Source organism: Cervus canadensis, chromosome 17 (assembly GCF_019320065.1).
Source record: "Cervus canadensis isolate Bull #8, Minnesota chromosome 17, ASM1932006v1, whole genome shotgun sequence".
Classification (NCBI taxonomy): Eukaryota; Metazoa; Chordata; class Mammalia; order Artiodactyla; family Cervidae; genus Cervus; species Cervus canadensis.
The window spans coordinates 2,014,999-2,024,628 of record NC_057402.1 but is presented as its reverse complement, the minus strand read 5'-3'; the positions used below and the strand labels follow the sequence as shown (position 1 = coordinate 2,024,628).

Here is a 9,630-nt window from a genome sequence, read left to right as displayed (position 1 = left end):
ATCAGACCCAACTTGTTGGTTAATGTTGGTGTAAGTTATTTTTGGAGGTAGGGCCTGGACAAGGCGGCCAGAGCTCATGTGTAAAGGCGAGTTACCGGTACATGAGGTTATGTCTAATTACCTGAAATACCCTCCTCTGTTGAGTGAAAAACGCAGTTTTCATCAGCCCTGCATTAATTACAGCTGCCGAGAGCTGTAATTGGCAAAAGCATGCTTTTAGCTCATGACTCAAGGCTGACTCAACTTTGGGGACCGTGCTTTCCATGGCCCCAAGCTGGGCTCTGTTTTTTCCTGGAAACGCCTAAGTTGTTTGCCAAGCCCTTCGACCAGGCCCGTGGAGCTCCTGGGAGGCTCAGCACCCAGATATGAGCCCCTGGCTTCCCCGCTGGTGGTGGAGGGCACAGAAGTGACCCCGGCTCTGTGCTCCCATGTTGACCACACGTCAACCCGAAGACCCCTTTGGTAAGGTGAGCAAAGGACAGTCTGTTGTAAGCAGTGGGGCTAGGAGCTGAAGCCAGCTCTTTTTGACTTTGAACTTACTCTTCTTTTCTAGTGCCCTTTGGGGGCCTCGCTCACGTCACCTACTGAGCTCGGGGGGCGGGGGGTGTGGGGTGGGGGGGCTGTCCCAGGAGTGAAATGGTCTCAGGAAGGTGGATCTTATTTCATGGCCATTCTGCTCAGGATTGAACTTGTTTCTGGTTCCGTCTGAAAGCCTTCAAGGACATGCCAGGTTATAAAATCTGAAGGACTTTCTGGGTAGGGAGAAAGGACTTGGTCATAAATCCTGGCCTTGCTTCTGGATGGATTGACTGATCATGCGTTCCCGTCTGTGAGACAAACGGCTTCCCTTCTCATTTATCTTCTCACCTGTGACCGACTCTGTTCTTGAGTCGCCTCACAGGCCTGACCTCAGAATGACCGCTTGGAAGGTTTCTGGGCGCCCTGCACACGGGTGTGATGTGAGATGCCTGCAAGGCTCCCCAGACCCCACGCCGCACCTCCTTCCCCCACCCCCTCCCCCCAGAAAGCATCCATTTCCCTCCGGGCCAGTTGGTTCTCTGAGGCTGACAAACCATATCTCATTCCTCGTCCTTTATCAGCTCCAGTTCTGGAGGTGGGACTCATAGACCCATTCAACAGATGAGGAAACCCAGATTCAAAGTAGCAAAGTGGCTTTTTCATACCAGGATGAGAGACCAGGTTCTGGTTGATCCAGACCTGCTTTGGTCTTTCTGGAAAGAATGAGGTGAGGGTCCTAGTGAATTGGCTCTTGTTAATCACTTGCCAGTGCCCTTCCGTGGGTGGCCAGAGCGCATGACGGTCTGAGTGTGACAAGAATAAGCTACCCTCCGGGAGGCGAGTCCACACTTAGCTCTTCACATGTGTGTGTGTGAGTTGCTCAGTCATGTCCGACTCTTTGCAACCCCGTGGACTGTTGCCTGCCAGGCTCCTCTGTCCATGGGATTCTCCAGGCAAGAATACTGCAGTGGGTTGCCATTCCCTTCTCCAAGGGATCTTCCCGATCCAGGGATCGAACCCAGGCAACCGAGGGGCTTGGTTTTCTTATTCCATCTTTTCAGATCAGTAAACTGAGGCACAGAGAGAAGTGAGGCATCTCGTTCACAGTGATGAAGCCCAGAGGTTCAGCGCAGTACAGCTCGATGTGATCCAGCTTGACCGACACCCCTCCAGGAGCAGGCTCCCCACAGCTTCCCCCCGCCCCCCGGGGCGGGTCTCATCTACTGTGTGTGTTCCCTGAAGGACGGCGTGTGGGGGAGAGGGTCAGGGGAGCAGGGGTGGTGAGGCAGATGCCGCCTCCTTGGGGATTTACAAGGCACAGCAGCACTTTAAGGACCTGGAAAAGATCCTCCGTCTGTTTTGGAGTTAATTTTGTCGGCCTCTCCAGTTCCCCAAGTTTCTGACCATGCAAAGTCTCCTCTTGTCTTTTTGCTCTGTTTCCTTTTCTCTTCCCTCCCCCATCTTCCCTTTTCCTTTTCCTCTCTCCTCTCTCCATCTCCCTCTGGCCGTCTGGGTCTGTCTGTCCCGCTCTCTCTTCCAAATCACCAGGGACCACCGACTCTTGGGGAAACAGGGCCTTGCGATGCTGAGCAGGACGCAGCTCAGACTGCGTCTGAAGGGATGCTCGTTCCAGCGCCTGGTGCGGGGACGCCCCACCAGTGCTGCCGACAGCCAGCACGGGGGCTGCTCGTCTGCCCCGGGAGCACTCGGGCGCTCCCAAAGCTCCGGGTCAACAGTGGTGCCCGCGCTCCCAAGGCTGTTGGGGTGTGCCTGCGCCTGGGGTTCCGCCCCCTCCCCGCTCCTCCCTCCCATGACCCCGGTCACTTTAGACGCGGCGGGCTGGACCCAGTTTGGCTGGGGTTGCATCTACTGCTTCTGGCTGACCGCTGGCATCTGGCTGCCCCTCCCTCAGCGTCAGCTCTTCGGCCTGAGGTTGAGACCTGCCCGCCATGGTTGCATGAGGCGGGGATGAGAGGAGGAGGCCCAGGGTGACGGTTCATCTCCATACGAGCGAGCTGGCCAGTCCACACTTGCATCCATCCCTACCCTCTCCCTTGGCAACAGGAAAGACGGGATCCTCTGTAATTGGCTTCACGTCTTGTTCACGGGTCAGAGCTGTTCCCGACTGCCAGAGTGACATATTGCTCCCTGACACAATGGCCATTGCAACACTTTTTAATTTTTTTTTTTTTTTAAGATTTTGAATGCCAAGAAATGCTCAGTTTCTCTGAGATGTCTTTGGTTGACTCTGATGTTTAATTCTCCTCCCCAAGACAGGGGCGTGCTCATCCTCTCCTCTGGCTACCAGACCTGTTGTTTTTTTAACATAACCTTTCTCTGAGGTTCTAAAAACAACTTTTAACCAAATAGCGATGATTCATTTCTGGATGGGACAGCAGAACGAAAAGATTAAGATTTGCAGTTCCTCCTGGACCAACTCCCCTTTTATCTGCTCATCTCCTTCCCTTTCTTCCTTACCTACCCCGCCCACCTTCCCCTGGCCTGCTCTCTAAGCCTCAATTAGCAGATGGGTGGGGAGCTTGGTCAAGGGCTCTGTTGTGGGTGGTCTAGACGGTTGAGAGCATTTGCTCTCTGCATCTCCAGCTCTGGGGAGATGGGCTGCTGACATAAGTGGGAACATCTTCCCAGGAGAGTTCAAACCATCAGAGACTCAACTACTGATGGTAAATTAAAAGAAAAAAAAAAAAAAAAAAGAGAGAGAGAGACAAAATATCCTGAAGGCAGTATGTGGACAAGATGATCTGACCTCACTCTGCAGCATCCAGACCCCATGACCTCGGTCTTCTCAGATCATCAGGGTTTGCTCTTGGTGGGTTGGAGCAACACAGCAGAGAGGAAGGAAGACAACTGATGTTTGCTGAGACCTTCCTCAGTGCCATGTGCTTTATTCGGGCCCACAGATTTTGTCACCCTGGGCCAATAATAACAATGACGTGGGCAGCAAGCACATGCAGGGGTGCTGTGTACTGGAAATTATTCCCAGTGCTTTGCATGGACCGACAAATGTCTGTCTAGTCAAAGCTATGGTTTTCCCAGTGGTCATGTATGGATGTAAGAGTTGGACTATAAAGAAAGCTGAGCGCCGAAGAATTGACGCTTTTGAACTGTGGTGTTGGAGAAGACTCTTGAGAGTCCCTTGAACTGTAAGGAGATCCAACCAGTCCATCCTAAAGGAGATCAGTCCTGGGTGTTCATTGGAGGGACTGATGTTGAAGCTGAAACTCCAAAACTTTGGCCACCTGATGCGAAGAACTGACTTGTTTAAAAAGACCCTGATGCTGGGAAGGATTGAAGGCAGGAGGAGAAGGGGATAACAGAGGATGAGATGGTTGGATGGCATCACTGACTCAATGGACTTGAGTTTGAGTAAACTCTGGGAGTTGGTGATGGACAGGGAAGCCCGGTGTGCTACAGTCCATGGGGTCGCAAAGAGCTGGACACGACTGAGCAACTGAACTGAACTTGCATGTACTTACTAATTTAATTTTCACAGCAGTCTTCTTAAGTGGGACCTCTTATTATTTGATTTTACAGGAGAGGGTTTTGGAGCACAGAGATGTTCAATAACTTGATTAGGGTCACACAACTCAGAGGTGATGGAGCCAGAAATCAAAATTTAATACTCTGACTCCAGGGTCCATGCTATTATCCATTTCATCAGACTGCAGATTACTTAATAGGGAGAGGTTCCCCCAGACTGTGGTAGGTACTGGGGACAGAGATGTTGACTGGGGACAGGGCCTGGGGAGGGCTGCACATCTAGACCGCAGCTCTAACGCCGGTATGAACACAATTCTCCCGAGCACGGTTCCATGTGCCAGAGCACGAGCTGGAATGCTCTCCTCGGGCCAGGGATGGTCGTGGGTGGCTGTGTCACCAACACACACAAGCAGACCCTTGTCCTGGGGAAGTGACAGCCTGGGGCACACAGGAAGAGGGCCACGGAATAAGTCTTAGGTGGACAGGGACAGACAGTTGTCAGTTACGGCTGCTGCTGCTGGACTGTTTCTTAGTGAGGTTCTCACGTGGTTGAGATCAGAAGGTAGTTCTGGTCACTACGCAGTAGTCTCTGTGTGGTCCTGGCTCCACAGGGAGGCTACCTACCTGTATCGATTCACCCTTTGGTGATCCTTGCTGACGGTGTTCCAGCCAGCTAGCCAGGGAGGGGATGGGACAGCTCATGGGATGGGAGACGTCATGATGATGAGAGGCAGAGTTTGTCCCCGAGTGTAGACAAAGCGGATAGAGTTCTGTCTGGCCAGGCTGGTTTCCTGTTGTTTACCTGCATATACTCCATTTCATCAGGCGGCTCAGTGGTAAAGAATCCACCCGTAATGCAGGAGCCACAGGAGACTTGGGTTTGATCCCTGGGTTGGGAAGATTCCCTTGGAGGAGGGCATGGCAACCCACTCCATGGAGTGGAGTGGAGAATCCCATGGACAGAGGAGCCTGGCGGACTATAGTCCACAGGGTCGCAAAGAGTTGGACATGACTGAAGTTACTTAGCACGCACGTCATTTCATCTTATTTCACTTTCTTGTCATCTTCTGGAACAGCCCCCAGCAGTGAGGCTTGATTTCTGTTCTCCCAAGCAGAAGCTGAGATGAAGCGTCCTGTGGTCCATGAAAGACGTGTGTGGAGCCAGGATCCACAGTTGCCTCTCTGTTGGCTTGGGTTCCACCACTCTCTGGGCCTTTCCCTTCAAGCCCATGGCTGCTCTCTCTCTCTCCTTCCCCCGGCCCTTTCTCCATCTTTGGTGGCATGGGATGGGCGAGGAGAGGGGGCCTCTTAGCCTGCAAACCCCTTCTCCCCTGCCACTGTAGTAGGTCTGGATCCACCTCGGCCTCAGAGCGTGCCAAGTTTGGCACTGAATGCAGCAGCCCCCTTGGAGTCAAAATTTGGTTTCCCCTTGGAAAAAGGCTACTTCCTGATTGCTGGAGAAGGAGGAGAAAGTCTTTAAAAGGCTCTGGTGTTCCTGTTGGCTTCCAAAGCATCAGCCTCCAGCATTTTGATGATTTAAGTGTCGATGGATTAGAAACATGTGGTCCGTGTTTCCCTTGAATTCAAATGCACGTTGAACTTAAAGGAAAGTTTAGGAAAAGAAATGCAGAGAAACAGTCTGGGTTTTACTCAGTGCCCTGACTTTGAAAACTTGGCTTGAGGTATTTGCAGAGTACGTGGGCCCTCTGGAAATGTATCCAGTTGGCCAGGAGGCAGAAGGGACTTGTGTGGGCGCCCAAGTCCCTCCGAGCATTGAATCCAGGTTGGTTTTCTGCAGCTCTGAGCTTGGGGAAAGGCTGAAGGTTTGGGGGAAAAAATAGAGCTTCAGCATCCTCCCTTCCATCCTGATTTTGCCTGAGGCATATACATATCCGGCCAGTGAGCCTGCAGGGGGGCATCTCCTAGGTGCCAGCGTTCTCTGTAGGTTTTATCTGAACTCATTGTGCCAGTTCTTTCTTACCCCCTGCTCCGTGCAGCGGAGTCCCTCCGTGTCCCCGCCTCTCCGCCTTTGCCTGCGCTGCTTCCTACCTGGCATGCTCCTGTCCCAGGCTTTATCCCAATCTTGTCCGTTCGCGCCTATAATACACAGACCAGAATCTGTGCTCCATCAACACTTGGAGGGATGTCCAAGGACTCACAGTGAGATGAGGCTGTGGCAGAGCCAGGACCTGTGATGAAACCCATAACTGGCCGTTTTCAGACTCAGCACGCTGAGCTGCGCAAAGGGATGCTGACGTTGGCTCTGGCCGCTAAGCTCCCCTTCATCGTTTTGGGAGGGTTTTCTCTGGCCCCTTCCCTCTCCCGCCTTGTTGAGTGCAGGCAACGATTTACTCTTAATAGAACGGGGAAGGGATTCCGCTTTTCATGTGGTTGGGAAGCAGAGGCCCACACAGACATCCACGGGGTTTACGGCCAAGCTTGAGAGGGAGGTGGTAAATTCGCTGGGGAGAGCCCTGCTCCCAACAGCTCGCTGGGAACAAGGCCTATAAATAGCTCCTGCCAGTCAAAGCGTAATGATTTCAATCTTCCCGCTGTATAAATAAACAGTGTTGTTCAGGACTTCTCCTTGGCTGCAGTTCTGGCCGGTACGTCTCAAAGGCTTGCAGACGATCCAGCTGGAATTTTCAGCAAAGGCGAAGGAACTGACCTGGGGGAGTGACTACTGTGTGCCCGGCCTCCTTCAATTCAGTTCTGGAGACATTTAAGTAGGTAATCTCCTTAAGCCCTCCTGCTGACCCAGGAATCAGTGTTGTCCCCCGTCCCCCCTCAGCTTAGGAGGAGGTGGGGGTCCGGAGATGGCAGGAAACGTACGGGCGATCAGAGGCCAGGGGACAGGGAAGTGAGCTCAAGAGCCTGCAGCCCCCTCACTGTCTCAGGTATCCTGCAACAACCCCGCAAGGTCAATATTTTTGTAAGACCCATGTTTTCCTTTGGTAATATAAATAACACATGTTCTTTTCTTTGCAGGAAAGTTTGAAAGTGGAGAAATGTACCAAGAAAATTAAAATCACCTGCATCCTTGCCACCCAGAAAAAGACACACAAGTACGTTTTATTTACACCCTCCCGATGTTTAGACAGATAAGCAGTTAGATCTGAGAAAGAGAGACGACCTTACCGAGGCACACACGGATGGATAGACATTTTTAAAAACTGAAACTGAGGGAAGAGAGCAGATTCTGTTTTTCAGGGTTTTTTGTTCACTTAACATTGACGATGAGCTTCTGACACTGACTTTCCATGGGAAGCTTGGGGAAGTGAAATAACTAGTCTACACTTATTAGGATAAATGTAGGATCCTCCTGCCTTCCTGTCACCTCCCTGCCTTCTCTTTCTCCATACCTATCTTCAGGTACAGATACCGTTGGGACATAAATTCACCGGTCCATTCACATCTTTCCAGATGCCCTGGATTGCTAGAGGTCCATGTTCCAGTCCTGACTCTGTGACTCATTAGCTGTTTGGCCTTACTGGACTCAGCTTTTGGTGTCTCTCATCTGTAAAATGGATACATTTTGATTCAAAGTTCTACTGAATCTGAAAGTGTTTGATGAGAAGCTCTTTACAGGTTATGTTTCCAGCATTGGGTAGAGCGTTGGTTTGGGATGTGAAAGCTTGTTTTACACTGATTTACTGTGAAAGCTTGGGAAAGCCATTTAGCCTCTGTAACATGAGGACAGTGATATCTCCTTCATGGAAGTGTTATAATAATAATAATAATAATAATAGGAGGTATTTATTGAGTACTTCTTTGGTGCCATGGGCTGTGTTGAGGTTTTTTCATGCATCTGTTGTTTGATTCTCAAGACAAATCTATGGAGATGGGGCTGATTATTATGCCCATTTTACAGATGAGGAAGTTGAGACAGAGTTAAAAAACTGAGGATTGAGGTTATGCAGCTTGATCTGAGTTGCACGAAGACCCTTTGAAATTGGAAATTCTTTTTTCCTATATAAGACTCAAGTCAAGCTTCTGATTAAACAAATTTGGGTTAGGATGTTTTTCTGTATTACTATTTTTCAAAATGTTTCCTAGCCAACAAAGAAAAGAAAATAACTTTTTACTTCCCTAAAAACCAGAATAAGGCAGAGTCCCAAACCATAAAATGTAAAGCATGCCTTCCAAAACCTGTGAAATGTTAATTGTTGGAGAGTGCCCAGAGCTGGAACCCATCTCCTTGAACCCTGAGCAGGAGGACACTCATTTCCCCAAGAATAAGTGACCCAGGGTTAAAAAGCACATCCAATGACCCACTGATTATGACAACATCATCTAGGGCACAGGTGGACTCAGTTTGACATCACGCAGTGATGGGATGGTGGAGGAACAGGATACTCTAACCCATTTGTGACACTCTGGTCTAAGGTTCCTGGTTTGAGAAAAGTGCTGGATATAAAGCAACTTAGAGGCGGGCAGAAAAGTGAGAGATGCTGGACCAAATGCAGAGACCTCCAGTGACGAAGAGAAGTTCCCTCTCGAAAGTCAAGCAGGATAGAGACATCACTCAGGGCAAAAAAAAAAAAAAAAATCATATGTAGTAACCAAGAGACTCCAGACCACAGGTGATGTCTACAGTTAATTATCTTTACCCTTTGCTCCAAGTCAACACATGGGTGGTTACACAGAGGAACTAGGCTGGGACCTACTATATGATAAAAATGGAATAACTAAACATGGAGGGAAAAAGTTGTCCATCAAAGGGGGAGTCAAAGGAATATATAACATAAATTGCCCAAGAAAGTAGTGAAAAAGTTTAGACAAATGCTTCTCTATAATGTTGAAAATATTATTGAAAGTATAATCCTTTTAAGATAGAACACAAGAAGAAATTATAAAACAACATAAAGTGAACTGGCAGAACTCAGGAAAAAAAAACCTGATGTGCAAAAGACAAACGTTACATAAATTAAAGCCCTATAGAGTCTTTAAAAATTAGAGTTAATATGACAGAAAGCATCATCAAAGATATGATGGCCTGGCTAGCTCTGCAGGTCCTGTTGGCATTTTAAAAAAAATTTTTATTTATTTATTTCCTGTTGGCATTTTGAACAGGACTTGCATCATAGGGCTAGATTCCTGTTGTTTAAGGATGTTTAGGATCCTCAGCCCTCATCCCCCAAATGCCAGTTATACCCAGCTTTGCCCTAGTTACTACGTTGACCAAAAATACCTTCCCACTTTCAAAGTATAAGGATATGAAAATGATATAAAAGATGATGTATCTTTATAATTGATATGTAGATAAGAGAAGTATGACAAATGTACAGATTTGTGTATCTTTAGGAAGAGACCAGAACAAATTACACAGAAGCATATTAAATGATATAACAGAAGAAAACTTTACTTAGATAAATAAAGGGCTGATCAGAAAGCACACAATGTCCCAGGAAAGCATTATATAGAATGAGTGAGTGACAATAATGTATACCACCACGAAAAAACTGAATTTCAAGAAGGCTAGAATTCTATTGTCTTCTATGAGAAAATGCAAGTTTTAAGATGTAAAGGAGAAAAAGAAGGTTATCTTAGAATTTTCCACAACTATATTCCAAGCCAGAAGTCTAGTGTCTACCAAATGGTAAAGAGAGG

General features: G+C 48.6%; 1 long non-coding RNA gene across 1 annotated transcript in view; it reads left to right on the top strand.

Moving 5' to 3' along the window:
- The first annotated feature begins 325 nt into the window (after positions 1-325).
- The window catches only part of LOC122419736, a 28,940-nt gene continuing 19,635 nt past the window's right edge, over positions 326-9,630 (top strand). The window contains exons 1-2 of the long non-coding RNA XR_006262971.1: positions 326-467; positions 7,009-7,085. This is a non-coding gene — a long non-coding RNA (uncharacterized LOC122419736). The remainder of the gene's footprint in view (positions 468-7,008; positions 7,086-9,630) is intronic.